We start from the raw sequence: 15610 nt of genomic DNA, 5'->3' as shown, positions 1-15610 counted from the left end.
TTGGTAACACTTTAGTTTAAGTGTCAATTCTTATTAATGATTGGCTTATTACTTTACCTGCCTATTATTATTACTCATTCCTTAATTTTCCTTCGTCTTAGTCCCTTTATTCATCAGGGGTCACCACAGCAGAATGAACCGCCAAATTATCCAGCATATGTTTTACACAGCGAATGCCCTTCCAGCTGCAAACCCAGTAAAAACACCCATACACACTCATTCACACACATACACTATGGCCTTTTTTAAATTCAATTCAGCATGTCTTTGGACTGTGGGGGAAACCGGAGCACTCGCCTCACAGCATGAAGGTCGCTTGTTTGAGCCCCGGCTGGGTCAGTTGGCATTTCTGTGTGGAGTTTGCGTGTTCTTTCCGTGTTCATGTGGGTTTCCTCCAGGTGCTCATAACATTAAGTTAACAACTATCATAACATTATTTATCAATACAGTTGAAACCGGAAGTTTACATAAGCTCTAAAAAAAGGAAAATAACCAATTTTTTTAAAATTGTCTGATGGTAAATCATACTAAACATTTACTATTTCAGGTCCGTCAGGATTATCTAAATCATTTACATTTGCTAAATGCCAGAATAATGAGAGAATTTATTATTATTATTTTATTTTTTACATTTTTTATTAATTTCTAGACAGTCAAAAGTTTACATACATTTCCCTTAGTATTTTTTAAACTTTGCTTTTAAACTGTATAACTTTGGTAAAATGTTTTGGGTATCCTTCCACAAGCTTCTCACAATAGTTTGAAGGAATTTTGGCCCATTCCTCCTGACAGAATTGGTGTAACTGAGTCAGATTTGTTGGCTGTCTTGCTCACACAAGTTTTTTCATCTCTACCCACAATTTTTTTATAGGATTGAGATCAGGGCTTTGTGATGGCCACTCCAAAACATTCACTCTGTTGTCCTTAAAGCACATTTTAACTAAGTTAGCAGTATGCTTAGGGTCATGGTCAGTTTGGAAGACCCATTTGTGGCCAAGTTTTAATTTCCTGGCTGATGTCTTGAGATGTAGCTTCAGTATTTCTACATAATGTTCTTTCTTCATGATGCCATCTATGCTGTGAAGTGGACCAGTCGCTCCTGCAGCAAAACAGCCCCACAATATGATGCTGCCGCCCCCATACTTCACAGTTGGGATGGTGTTCCTAGGCTTGTTAGCTTTCCGGTTTATCCTCCAAATGTAACACTGGTCATTATGGCCAAACACCTCAATCTTGGCTCCATCAGACCACAGGACATGTCTCCAACAATTACTCTTTTTCCCTGTGTAATTTAGCTAATTGTAATCTGGCTTTTTTTGTTGATTCTGGCTTGTTAATTTCCCCATGTTGTCACACAATGAAGCTCAAGTGTGTTTGAGGTTTTCCTTAAATGCTTTTCTATGGTTGTGGCTCCAAATAACTCAAATGTTGTCAATTAGCCAATCAGAAACTTCCAAAACCTTGACATCATCATCTGAGCTTTTTCAGAGGCATAATAATCTTATCGTGTGTAAACTTGACTTTCAAGAAAAGTTTTAACAATTTCTTAAAAATATCTCTGTCATTATTCTGCTATTAGGCATAACAGAAACAAATTTAAAAATCCTAACTTACCTAAAAGAGAAAAAGATTAGTCACATTACCATCTCACTTCTTTTAATGGTTATGTGCCTTTTTATAAAGTGTATGTAAACAGGGCATAAACCCTTTTTGGATTCTTGGAAGCTATAGAAATAAAAAAATGTAAAACAGGAAATACATTGGGACCATTGTTTTTGTTTACACCCCTTAAAATGGTCTATAACAGGGGTGGCCAACCCTGTTCCTGGAGAGCCACCTTCCTGCAGATTTCAGTTGCAACCCATATCAAACACCTGTAATTATCACGTGGTGTTCAGGTCCTAATTAATTGGTTCAGGTGTGTTTGATATGGGTAACTGAAAATGTGTTTGATATGAAAAAGGTGTTTGATATGCAACTGAAATCTGCAGGAAGGTGGCTCTCCAGGAACAGGGTTGGCCACCCATGGTCTAAAATAACACCAAACATAACTAGACATTTAGTTTAGCTAGCTAAAATCATTCTCTCTTAGTCCGACCCCTGATTTGAGGTTCAGATTATCAGGCAGCCTTGCGTGAAGATTGCAAACCATTCAATTTGTTTGTGTAATTATTCACACAACCCGAACACAGAGAATTGTGAATGTTTCAATCATCTTTTGTTTGAAAAAAGAGGCTCTTGACTCATCTTTCGGAGGATTATATCACTTCACTGATTTGTTTTTATCCCCTTAAATAAACCACAAAACCACCCAGCAGTAATTTCCAGAGCGGCTGCTGCGTGTAGTCAAATGACGACTGACATGAGTGAGCGTGAAGCTTTGATTGAAGCTGAAAATTGAGAAAGTGGGAATTGATTCGAGATTAAAGTTGTGAGTATAGTCTCATGCGCGTCACCTCTCAGATGTTTGCTCGTCTGACGTTCAACTGTTGATTCGATTGATTGTTGATTCGTGCTGTGATAATTCGATGTCTAGATTGAACTTTTGACACGCGCTAGGCTGGCTTTGCTGGCCCACTTACAGATTAGGCTGGTTTATGACGAAGATTCTGAATGACCATTCTTTTCATAAATTAATCGCTTTAAAATTAGTCATGCATGCTGTGTTATAAATATACCAAGTTGATGTAAAAGAACATAGTTCATGTCAAAGCAGGGCAATGATCCAAAAAAATTAAGGTATTCATGTGAGTTCTAGACTGTATCACAGTCTTCACTTCCCTAGATTAGTCCATTAATAAAGTCCGCTTAAAGTCCACACAAGCTGGAAGCTGCAGCCATTTTTTATATTGCAGTTCCTAGAGAAACAGAATACTAAATGAGAAAACAGTAGGCGTGGCTTGTTTTTTCTACTGTGAGCTGATTGGATGCAGTAAAGTAGGCGTTTCATTCAGAGAGATCTAGACATGGGTTTTGGGAGAGCTCTTATAACCAATAACTGTAAAAGGTTTGGACGATGCAAAAGCGTCTTTTTCCATTGAACGCTTTGAAGGCAAAACGCCTCATGATAGGCACAAACTGTTGCAAAACACTGCTGAAATTAAAGCATGGGCATGCGTGGAAGGGAAACCAACCACGCCCCCCAAACTTCTCACTTGACCGCCCGTATCTGCACTATAACAAATGCTTGCCACTGTGAATATAAGCACTTACATTTAAAAAAACATGTAATAACATACGATTTAAAAACTGTGTGATGTAAGCTGTTATAATTTGATAAAAGCTATATATGTTGGACTGCGGAAATAAACAATCTTTCAGACACTCTAGCCTGAGGTAGACTAATATGAGCTCCAAAAATATTTCTCTTATAGCGGGTTGTTGGTATTTATGATCTTCACAGGGGTAGAAATATCACTTGTAAATTAAGAACAATAACATATAAACAACACATACATTTTTAGGTTTTTATGTTTAATGAGCTATCAACAGGACCTAAAATATAGCCCACACACCATAGATAACGATTTACCACGCAGGAAAAATCATGCATTTAAAAGATAAACACAGCAAGATTTCTAAATATCAACAGGACATTTACACATCCCATCCCTGCACTATATAAAATAATCCTTGTCAATTTGTACGATAAACGTCGCAGTATTAATACATTAACTGATGTCTATCAGCTGCTGCAACATCGCTTGTATATTGCTTATCATTTTTTGCCTTCGTTTTCATTTGGTTTATTCGATGCCTTTATTATATCTGGCAAAGAGGAATTTACATTCATGTTAATGTGTATTAGGAGTTTAAAAAAAAAAAGTCAACAGAAAATGATGTATATAAATAATATTTACAGCTGTTAAATAAGGTTCGGTTTCTAGAACATTATTATTTTATAACATCAAATTCAGTAGATTAGCTCAACATGCCGAAACTCAAAATGTCAGAGACGTCTTTTAAATCAAATTCACATCACGTTACAGGGGATCAGTGTGGAGATTAGGTAACATTAGTTTTGTTTTTCTAATTATTATTTCAGACCCATAAAGAGAATTGCTGCTAGATAGCGATCACCTGTATTTTCCCTATCATGGCTAAGCGTGTATCAGAAAACAAATAATAACCCTACTGAAAAAAAACAGCTTAAACCAGCCTAGTCTAGTTGGCTGGTTTTAGCTGGTCGACCAGGGTTGTTTTTAAGGGGTTTTGGCTGGTTTCCAGCCATTTCTGGTCATAGCTGGTCAGGCTGGGAGATGGCCAGCTAAAACCAGCTTGACCAGCCTAGCCAGGCTAGGAGCCCAGCCAAAACCAGCTATGTCCAGCTTAAACCAAGCTGGTCAAGCTGGATTTAGCTGGTCATTTTCCAGTCTGACCAGCTAAGACCAGGCTGGAAATGGCTGGAAACCAGCCTGGAAATGGCCAAAACCCCTCTAAAGCCAGGCTGGTCAACCAGCTAAAACCAGCCAACCAGCCTAGGCTGGTTTAAGCTAGATTTTTCAGCAGGGAAAGCCCAATAAAACCCTCACTTTAACAAATAAACAGGGATCCATCAGATCCTGTATGTCAGAAAGTATAGTTTTTTGCTGAACAACTCCTTTTATCATGGTAAAATAACACAGAAATCAATTAATAACACTACAATTTCCTCCTGAAGCTCAGACGGTCTGCCTAGAGAAGCTGTCAATCATGATTACACGCCCAGCATTAAATTACTGGCTAAAAACATACTGTGTACAAAAATGAAGATCTGCACCTATATCAGCTGATAACCAGTGCTTTAATCGACTAGAACCATCTTTCAGGATATTTTATTGAAAGTGTAATGAATTTTTTTATTTGGGCTCAAGTCTTGTTCATTAACATGAAGGAGGCGGGCTTTATTACTTGTACTGCAGCCAGCCCCCAGGGGGCGATCTAATGGCCGGGACCTTCACTCAAAAGGAGAAATGAGACACATTTGATTACAACCTAACAGACTCCTCCTCATCATCATTTCTGTTTGTTGTCAACACTGACAGTAGGCGGGGCGTGGTTAAGTATGTTAGCCACACCCATTACCTCAAACAGAATAAAAACAAGTGACTTAATTCTAGTTTTGGGTGCACTGGAAGTGATCCCATTTTGTTTGTGTTTTCCGTGTTGATAAAAATAAAATAATAAAATAAAAATGTTGACCCTCTGAAGGTGCTGTAAGTTTTGGACTCTTCTAAAGCATACAAATACCATAATATATTTCTAGATATTTAAGAAACATACAAATTGAACATACTTTATCTGAAAAACAATGCTAAAGTCAGTTATTCTCCTTTGAAAATGTGCATTTTGTGTCTAAATATCTTGCTGCGTCCTAATTCTCACACTCTCCATCCTAAAAATTTTCAAAAGGTACAAATGGGTACCTAAAAAGTCCATATTAAAACCATTAGAGTACATATTAGTACCTAAAACATACAAAAGCGATCCTTTTAAACATTTTAGGTACTAATATATGCTTTTGAGATATTAATATGTACCCTTTAAGTTAAAATGTGCACCTTTTGAAAAGGTACCACCCCAGTGACAGCTTGCATACCTTTATTTCTGAGACTAGTGTGAATATAGATTGTGGCATCACAGTGGCGCAAAGGGTAGCACAATCGCCTCACAGCTAGACGGTTTCTGGTTAAAGCCCTGGCTGGGTCAGTTGGCATTTCTGTGTCAATTTGCATGTTCTCCCCGTTTGGGTGTTTCCTCCGGTTGCTGCGGTTTACCCCACAAGTCTAAAGATATGAGTTACAGGTGAATTGGATGAACTAAATTGGCCGTATAGCGTATGTGTGTAAATGCAATAGTGTATGGGTGTCTTGTTGTGGCTGGAAGGACATCCCATGCGTAAAACATATTCTGGATAAGTTGGCGGTTCATTCCACTGTGGTGACCCCTTATTAATAAAAGGATTAAGCTGAAAAGAAAATGAATGAACGAATATAAATAGATAGTACATTCAATCAGCTTGCCATAGAACTTTAAATGTAACGATGCAATGTTATTCACGTTATCAATCAATGTTATGGCTGATCAGCATAGACTGATAAGCCCTTCCTAGGTGAATTATTCTCTCAATCTTGTATATGATATGGAACATTTGATACAGACTGGATACAAGCACCAGCAGCACATCTCTGTGTTGGATGGCAATGTTTGTGTGCACATGCTGTGCTGGTGAGATAGGGACCAATGTGTATTGATTGCATTGCTTTCTGTGTATGTCTCACCTGTAACGTGTGACACAAGGCAGATGCTGCAGAGAGATTGCACCATTGTTCATGTAAAGAGGGGTGACTGCTGAAAGACTGTTATCAGAAAAGCAGAAACACACACACGCACACACTCACACACATGTGAATCTATCTTTATGAGGACTTACGTAATCACACTGTAAAAAATGGCCGTGATTTCAACGGTAAAAAACTGTAAAAATGCTACAGTACAAATCCGTAACCTGGTTAACGGTATGTTTCCTTAATATATACGGTGAATAACCGTAAATGGACTTTCCCAGAATTCCCTGCATGCATGGTTTACCAACAAATGGGATTTATATATTGCTATTACCTTTTTGGTAAGGAATACAGGATACAACACACACACACACACACACACGGTTTTTGTGAACTACGGGGACCTTCCATAGGGGTCCATTGTTTTTATGCTGTCCAAACTATTTTTTTAATCGCCCTACCCCAACATATCCCTAATAATCTCACAGTAAACTCTGCATTTTTACTTTCTGAAAAAACTCAACTGTGATTTGAAAAAACAATTGTACATGATTGGACAATGTCTTCATAAGTCAACCACTTCTTGTAATACATGTTGTCATACCCATGCCATTATAGGTCACACACACATGCACACATCCACGCACAGTCACACACACTCAGATTGATGTCTGGGTTTAGGGTCAGAGACATGTTGACAGGTGTCTGCTCATTTAAATGATCTTTGCAGCACTGCTAGTTTGGTGTTATTTATTTTAAAAATAAAGCAAGAAATAAAAAAATAGATTTGTGTCTATTTATGCTGAGGGCGGCGGTTCATTCCTCTGTGCCGACCTCTGATATATCAGGGACAAAGCCGAAGAAAAGTGAGTGAGTGGGAGTGTATACTGAGGGCATAGACAACCAAAGGCTATTTTCAATACTGAATACATTGTGCTTTAGTTTACTGTGAAAAATCCATCTGTGAAATGAACAGCAGCTGTAGTTATCAGAACACAAAAATAAGCCACATTTTAAGCTTTTTAGATTGAACTGAAATTATATTATATACAGTTGAAGTCAGAATTATTAGCCCCCCTGAATTATTAGACCGCTTGTTTATTTTTTCACCAATTTTTATTTAATTGAGAGCAGTTTTCTTCAACAAATTTCTGATCATAATAGTTTTAATAACTCATTTCTAATAACTGATTTATTTTATCTTTGCCATGATGACAGTAAATAATATTTTACTAGATATTTTTCAAGACACTTCTATACAGCTTAAAGTGACATTTAAAGACTTAACTAGGTTAATTAGGTTAACTAGGCGAGTTGGCTTAGGGTAATTAGGCATGTTATTGTATAATGGTGGTTTGTTCTGTTGACTATCGAGAAAAAAAAGCTTAAAAGGGCTAATAATTTTGTCCCTAAAATGGTGTTTAAAAAAATTACAAATGCTTTTATTCTAGCCAAAATAAAACAAATAAGACTTTTTCCTGAAGAAAAAATATTATCAGAATGAAAAGAATGAAGTTTCAAGAGTTCACACTTAGATACTGTTTGACAACTTGTTAGCAAGTTAGCAGGTTTGGCATGCTGTCCCGGGAGAGAACCCTGAGCTCGGAGATAGTTAAGCCCAGGGAGGGGAGTTCTCGAGAGCTCCCCTCGGCAAAAGAGGAAAGGAGGAGAAGGGGTGGTTGGGGGGTTTCTTCGGGAAACGAAGATAAGGGAGTAGATCTCAGCTAGGTTATTTATAGTGAGTTTGGATCGATCTGATTGGCTAGCCAATGAGTGTAGATGAGTGGCCAGCTGCAGTCAATCATATCACGTGCTCCTCTCGAAATTAGTTTGTGAAACTTCATAAATTCAAAATTGCATGATGTAAACTTGACATTTTGAAAAATAAAGACCAGAATTGCAAGATATTAGTTCATTTTCATATAATGTAGAAATAAAAAGAAGTAATTTGTTATTTGTACACTATATAAAAAAAGATTAATTTTAAAGCTTCTTAAAACATTATTTTAAAAATCGCCTGTGATGAGCATACTGTATAGTGAAACCTGTAAACCATTAAACATAAAGAAACAGACTAACAGACTGTAATTATGAGAGAAACAAAGTATAATCGCGAGATACACTCACAATAATGAGAAGTAAAGTCTGAATTCGGGGTCACACTTTATTTTGATGGTTCGTTTGTTGAATTTAAGTTACATTGCATCTACAGGCCAACTAATTCTCAATAGATTATAAGTAGACTATTAGGTTGGGGTTAGGGTTAAAAATTAAGAATTAAGATTATATATCAAAAATCAGATTTTTAATTTTCTGCAGATTTCATGCAGTTCTGACTTTGTCTTAGAATTACGAGTTTACATCATGCAATTCTGAATTTATTTCTCAAAAGCAATTGCATTTGCAAATGTTATAATATTTTTTTTCAGAAGTCTCTGAATTTTGAAAATTCAGACTTTATTTCTCAAAATTGTGAGTTTACATCATTGCGACTTTTACTCTTACTTAATTCAGGTTTTTTTCTTCAGAATTGCGTAATTCTAAGAATTAAAGTTAAGTTGTGTGATATACCCCTCACAAATCTCTCTTTTAAGTTCATATTTTTAATAGGAAGCTATACACTATAATTTATTTGCGCATAAACATTAGTCAAATCTGGAGCTTATCTAACAAAATAACTGCACCCAAAATTAGTACACCCAAATTTATGTTAAAGAAAAATATTAAATACAAATACAAATTCAAAAGAGGAAAAATCAAGAGAAGCAAAATTTGGTTGAAATTTTGTCAGTTGTAATTTATTTTTGCAATATTTAGCTTTTATTTAATTGTATTTTCTTTCAATTTCTAAATAGGGTGAATTCATTTCAATTGACACACTTTCTTAGTCATCTCAATAGCAAAAAGTGTCCCAGTTTACCTAAATTCACCCTATGTTTGGTGACTAAAACATAATTTTTATTAATATATCTGTTTAATAAATCTGTTTTGTTTAAATGCACCAAAATACATTGCCTATATACTCTGAGAAATTAATAAAAAATATTCATTCTCAAAATGGGATACTCATTTATGCTGAGCACTGTATATGATATGACTTTATTTCTCAGAATTGCAAGTTTACATCATGCAGTTGGACTTTAAGTCTAGGAATTGCACATCATATGAATATTTATGGATGCTATTTGTTGCAATGTACCGTATAATTAGTACAAACACATTCTACTAATTTGTACTATATAAATTGCCACTGCTTCAATACCAGACCAACATATTTGTGAAAATGCAAATCAAAATTATGCAACACAGCCCTGACAGAAGAAAATACTTGCCAAATACACCCATGCTTATGCAAAAGACAAAGTATTCTGTAGCATTTTAAAAGAAACATAGTAAATATGTCCATCCATTAACAGCGTGTGCGTGCTTGTGAGTGAGTGAATTACCACAGATATTCTTGTGCGTTTTTGCTGCTGTTTGTTTGCGACTGTGTTGTGGATGAGAGGAAGCCTTTAAATAGCATGTTTTAACTCTGAGGGAATGATCTGATCGCAGCTGCTCCCCCTTTTCCAGCTCTCTGCGATCAGACACCTGTGACCAACTGCGTATTTTTAAACTACATTCCTAAACAGCAGCAGAAACCACTTTAAATCTGTTGAATTATCTGTTGCGTAATCATCTAGAATTTCAATTTCTCTTGTATAATGCTCTTCTTGAGCAGTGGGTGGTTTCATCCCAGAAATCTCAAAAGTGTGGTTTAAATCAATAAATATAGATAAGAAAGAGAGTTTTTTATATATGAAAACGTCTAAAGATAAATCCACTATTCTATATATGGCACAATAAAAGCATCAAAGTATATGAGAGTTATGTTTGTACTAATTTACCATTCATTATTACATTTACTACCTGTAGGGGCTACTTAAAGTAAATTACTGGTATTTATTCTTTGCGCTTCACAATCTCATACAAAATCCTACTCCTTTTACGGTAAAATACTGTTTCCTTTTATTACAGCAAAACACTGGCTATCTTACAGTTATTTACTGCATTATCTACAGTAAGGGTTAACAGTGTGGGTTGCGGCCGAAAGGGCATCCGCTGTGTAAAACATGTGCTGGATACTTTGGCAGTTCATTCCGCTGTGGTGACATTTTAAGGTTATATCTTACAGTCTTTATAACTTAATTATGACTTTATTTCTCAGAATTGTGTTTGTATAACTTAATTCTGACTTTATTTCTGAGAAATGTGAGTCTATATAACTTAATTCTGACATTAGTTCTCAGAAATGTGAGTTTATACAACTTAATTCTGACTTTGTTTCTCAGAATTTTATTTCTATATAACTTAATTCTGACTTTGTTTCTCAGAATTTTATTTCTATATAACTTAATTCTGACTTTATTTCTCAGAAATGTGTTTACATGACTTAATTCTGACTTTATTTCTCAGAAATGTGAGTTTATATAACTTAATACTGACTTTATTTCTCAGAATTGGGTCTATATAACTTAATTCTGACTTTATTTCTCAGAATTGTGAATCAATATAACTTAATTCTGACTTTATTTCTCAGAAATGTGAGTTTACATAACTTAATTCTGACTTTATTTCTCAAAATTGTGAGTATATATCATTTAATTCTGACTTATTTCTTAGAAATGTGAGTTTAAATAACTTAATTCTGACTTTTTTTAGAATTGTAAGTCTATATCACTTAATTCTGACTTTATTTCTCAGACTTGCATTTCTATATAACTAAATTCTGACTTTATTTCTCAGAAATGTGAGTTTATATAACTTAATACTGACTTTATTTCTCAGAATTGGGTCTATATAAATTAATTCTGACTTTATTTCTTAGAATTGTGAATCAATATAACTTAAATCTGACTTTATTTCTCAGAAATGTGAGTTTACATAACTTAATTATGACTTTATTTCTCAAAATTGTGAGTATATATCACTTAATTCTGACTTTTATTTCTCAGAAATGTGAGTTTAAATAACTTAATTCTGACTTTTTTTCAGAATTGTAAGTCTATATCACTTAATTCTGACTTTATTTCTCAGAATTGCATTTCTATATAACTTAATTCAGACTTTATTTCTCAGAATTGTGAGTCTTTATAACTTAATTTGGACTTTATTACTCAGAATTGAGTCTATCACTTAATTCTGACTTTATTTCTCAGAATTGTCAGTCTTTATAACTTAATTCTGACTTTATTTCTCAGTAATGTGAGTTTATATAACTTAATTCTGATTTTATTTCTCAGTAATGTGAGTTTATATAACTTAAATCTGATTTTATTTCTCAGAATTGTGATTTATATTACTTAATTCTGACTTTATTTCTCAGATTTGTCAGTCTATATCCCTTAATTCTGACTTTATTTCATAGTAATGTGAGTTTACATAACTTATTTCTGACTTTATTTCCCAGAATTGTGTTTATATCTTGTATATTTTGTAACTTTTAATCTCACAATTTAGATTTTTATTTCTTACAACTGTGTTTACATAATGCAGTTTTGGCTTTATTTCTCAGAATTGTGAGTTTACATCTCATAACTCTTACTTTATAACTTTGATATCTCAGAATTGTGAGTTTGTATTCTGACTTCATTTCTCAAGATGTATACTTTATTACAGAATTATTACTTTATTTCTTGCAAATGTGAACCTTAATATCAGAATTCAGCTTTTTTTTTTTTTGGCAGAATTGTGCAATTCTAAGAATTAAAGTCAAATTGTGTGATATATGATATGACTTTTATCCTCACAATTGCGAGTTTGTATAACGACTTTTTTCATTCAGTGGTAGAAACAGGCTTCCATACATTCAGCCACAATAAATCTTAACATTTTAAATCATGAATAGTCCATGAATCTCAACCTCTTGTCCTTCTGATACATCAAAAATCAAATAAATATGCTTTTCACAGGAAGAAAAAAAAAGAGAAGACTTAAGTGTTGTGTAACCACAGCTTGTCTACATCATCTGCAGAAACAGCCAAGGCTATTGACTTTCATCACATGCGCTCTCACTCTTGTTTGTCAGCTCGGAAGCATTGATTTGAACCCCTCACCTTTGCTTTTCGCTCTTATTCTATAAACCAACTGTGAAAACACTGCCGAAACATCCTGTGTGCTGGCTGATGAAGGGTGTCTAGGCAGATTTCCAATGTTTTAACCTTTCCCCAAACAAAAAGAAGCTGTCCACTGGCATATGCAGACAGCGGGTGATGCTGGCGCTGTGTCAGGGCCAACTATAGATCATTCAAGAAACAATTTCAGAAGTCAAAAATAGGTAATTCACATGGAGCAAAGTCTGCGGGCCCCTCTATACTGAAGTTATTCATAAAAAAGTTTGGTAGGATTGACAAATTCCGAAGACCTCGGAAGTAACAACAAACTAAAAAAATGGTCTGATCAGTATTTTATAGGGCGGCACAGTGGCTCAGTGGTTAGCACTGTCGCCTCACAGCAAGAAGGTCGCTGGTTCGAGTACTGCATTTCTGTGTGGAGTTTGCATGTTCTCCACATGTTCATGTGGGTTTCCTCCGGGTGCTCTGGCAAAGACGTGCTATAAGTGAATTGGATTAACTAAATTGGCCATAGTGTATGTGTGTAAACATAAGAGTGTATGGGTGTTTCCCAGTACTGGGTTGCAGCTGGAAGGGCATTCGCTGCGTAAAACATATGCAGGAATAGTGGGTGGTTCATTTTGCTGTGACGACCCCTGTTAAATAAGAGAGTAAGGCTTAGTGGTCTCTAAATGGTCTGTAAATTCCTTGCCAAAGTTGCATGTTTCACTTTTGTTAGTATACTGTTATAGAAATCTGATTGATTTGCATTAAGCTATCAGAGTGTAATCATATTTTTTAGCCACTTTTTGTCAACGTACATAGTATTACATACGTCTTTATTGTATTACATTTATTTGTTTATTTTTGGATTTGGTCTAAATGTTTAATGCGCTGTTCATTTTCACAAAATTGTGTTTTTCTTTTATTTCACACATCAGGCTTTTCTATGGTAAAGGGAGAGTTCACACATATGTTTTTAGGGCCCCACTTTTTGTGAAGAGCGCTTGACTACTATGTACTTGCATCAAAAAGTACATACAATGTACTTACTGTGGTCATATTGTATTGTAGAACACATCTGGTGCTCTTGAGGTGGGATACGGGTAGGGTTAGGGACAGGTTTGGCTGTATGGGTTGGTTTAGGTGTGGGTTAAGATGTATGGGATGGTCAACAGTGCATTCATTCATTCATTCATTCATTCATTCATTCATTCATTCATTCATTCATTCATTCATTCATTCATTCATTCATTTATCCATCCATCCATCCATCCATCCATCCATCCATCTGCTTTCCGGGGCCGGGTCGCAAGGGCAGCAGTCTCAGGGGAGAACCCCAGACTTTCCTCTCTCTAGACACTTCCTCCAACTAACTAGGCCAGCTTAGAGACAGAGTCCCTCCAGCGTTCCCCAAGGTCTCCTCCCGGCTACTTTAGTCAAATTAAGCTCATTCTGGAAACGTAGCCCCGCGGACGTTTCTGGAGACCGCGATTTACGTGGCCGGAGGTACGTAAGGCCGCGTTTAGTTTTCTTCGAGTGAATGTTGCGGGGCGGTGTGGCGCCGCTCCGCTCCTCCTCTTCGCACTCGCCGGCCGACGGCTCGCCTCCGATTGGAGGGCTTTCCCGATGCAACCAGTTTGTCCGCTTAGCTCACAGCGTTGCGTCAGCGGTGCGGAAGCCCCGGAGAAGGAGGAGGAGGAGCCGGCCGCGGGGACGACGACCGGGATCGAGTCCGGGGAACAGTGGTTCCGGAAATCAGGTAAGATGAAAAACAGAATCCGAAAAATAAGGGCGAGAACGCGGCGGGATACGAAAACGCGGTGGAAGTCGAAGACGAGGGCTTTTTTTTTTCCTTTCTGGACGGCTTTTGCAAACCGTCGCTTGGGTTTAGGGAAGGAGGAGGAGGAAGAGGAGGGCGGCCAGGTGGGCCGATCTGGCGGCTTTTTCAGGCGCGAACAGCGCACACTCCCGAGAAAAAGCTTCCACAATGAGCGCGGGTTGACTATAGTAGGTGTTCAGGAGGCATCCGAAACAGATGCCCGAGCCTCCGCAACTGACATCTCTCGATGTGGAGGATCAGTTGAACTTTTTAAAAAGCATTTAAAGACACGTTTTTGGTCAAGCTTTTAATTAACAGTATTAGTGTTTCTGTTTTTGGATTTTTTTTACTTGTTTTAATATGTTTTCTTTTTTTAAAATGTGTTCTTTTACCTGTTTTCTCTTATTTTAAAGCACTATGTGACTCAATGTCTGGGAAAGGTGCTATATAAATAAACCTTTACTTACTCCTGCAGGGCCACCAACTACAGGGGGAGTAAGGGGACGTTGCATTGTGAAACGGCTGGTGGTTGAAGGTTAGGACCACGACAACCTGATCGTCGGGCACAGAAGCTGGTAAACAGTGTAATTACAGAAATGAATTACAGATGTAATTACATGCAGGTATTTAATCAATTGTAAGTACGATGTAAAAATGTGTATTAACTCAGTAAATACATTGTAACAAATGATTAATTTCAGTGTGAGTACATATTAAGTAAGGCCAGCTAATATAAAGTGAAACCAAAATTATTTACCCACCTTCATGCCTATATATTTTAGTGTTTACTGTAAAATTACAATTCTCAGTTGTCCCAGTACAATGAAAGTGCTTTCCCTGCATGCAAAACCATTCTGCACGCTCCTTTCCACAGGAAACAGTGGAAATATTTGATTAAATATGTAAAGCGTTTGTCATGCATCATGTAAACTTTTCAAAACAAACATTGTCGCAGCAAAAACTTTTTATGCGTTCATTTTCAAAGCCTCATTGATTATTCTCCATGTTTTGAAAAGGAAATCCTCAGAAAATCTCATCAAGCACAGAATGGGAAAATCAGATAGGAAGCCGCAAAACCTGCAGCCATTACTATTATCAGATATTCACCGTTTGATAGTTTCATCAGGCGTAGTGGCGGCAAAGCAAATAGACAGAATTGATTTAGGATGATCAAGAATGTTTTCAGCCAGACTTGACGATCGTCACGAAGATAACAGATTATGACACTCCCCGCTTTGATTTATTCTGCTCGTCTTCACCCCAGCGGGTAAATTAAATAGTGTTATCACGTTATGCCACTGGCGGAGCTACTGTGGATGCAGCACAATGATTTGCGAAACTTTCCTTTGAGACAATTATAGAATATGGCAATACCTCATTGGCTCTGTAGACAAGAATGAGTAATTACGCCCCGGCCGAGGGACTGAATG

General features: G+C 36.5%; 1 protein-coding gene and 1 long non-coding RNA gene across 2 annotated transcripts in view; one reads left to right on the top strand and one right to left on the bottom strand.

Moving 5' to 3' along the window:
* znf143a (zinc finger protein 143a) overlaps nt 1-15610 on the top strand; it is a 705859-nt gene that overhangs the window by 224669 nt on the left and 465580 nt on the right. The gene's annotated exons all lie outside the window — the stretch shown is intronic.
* LOC147836220 (uncharacterized) lies at nt 9702-12178 on the bottom strand. The gene is made up of 3 exons (XR_015944723.1): nt 10918-12178; nt 10670-10874; nt 9702-10626 (listed from the first exon to the last, which is right to left on the bottom strand). It is a non-coding gene; the product is annotated as an uncharacterized LOC147836220 (long non-coding RNA).

The sequence above is a fragment of the Danio rerio genome, chromosome 7 (genome assembly GCF_052040795.2).
Source record: "Danio rerio strain M-AB ecotype USA chromosome 7, GRCz13ab, whole genome shotgun sequence".
Taxonomy (NCBI): domain Eukaryota; kingdom Metazoa; phylum Chordata; class Actinopteri; order Cypriniformes; family Danionidae; genus Danio; species Danio rerio.
The sequence above is the reverse complement of the archived record's forward strand: the minus strand, read 5'-3'. Positions and strand labels throughout refer to the sequence as shown.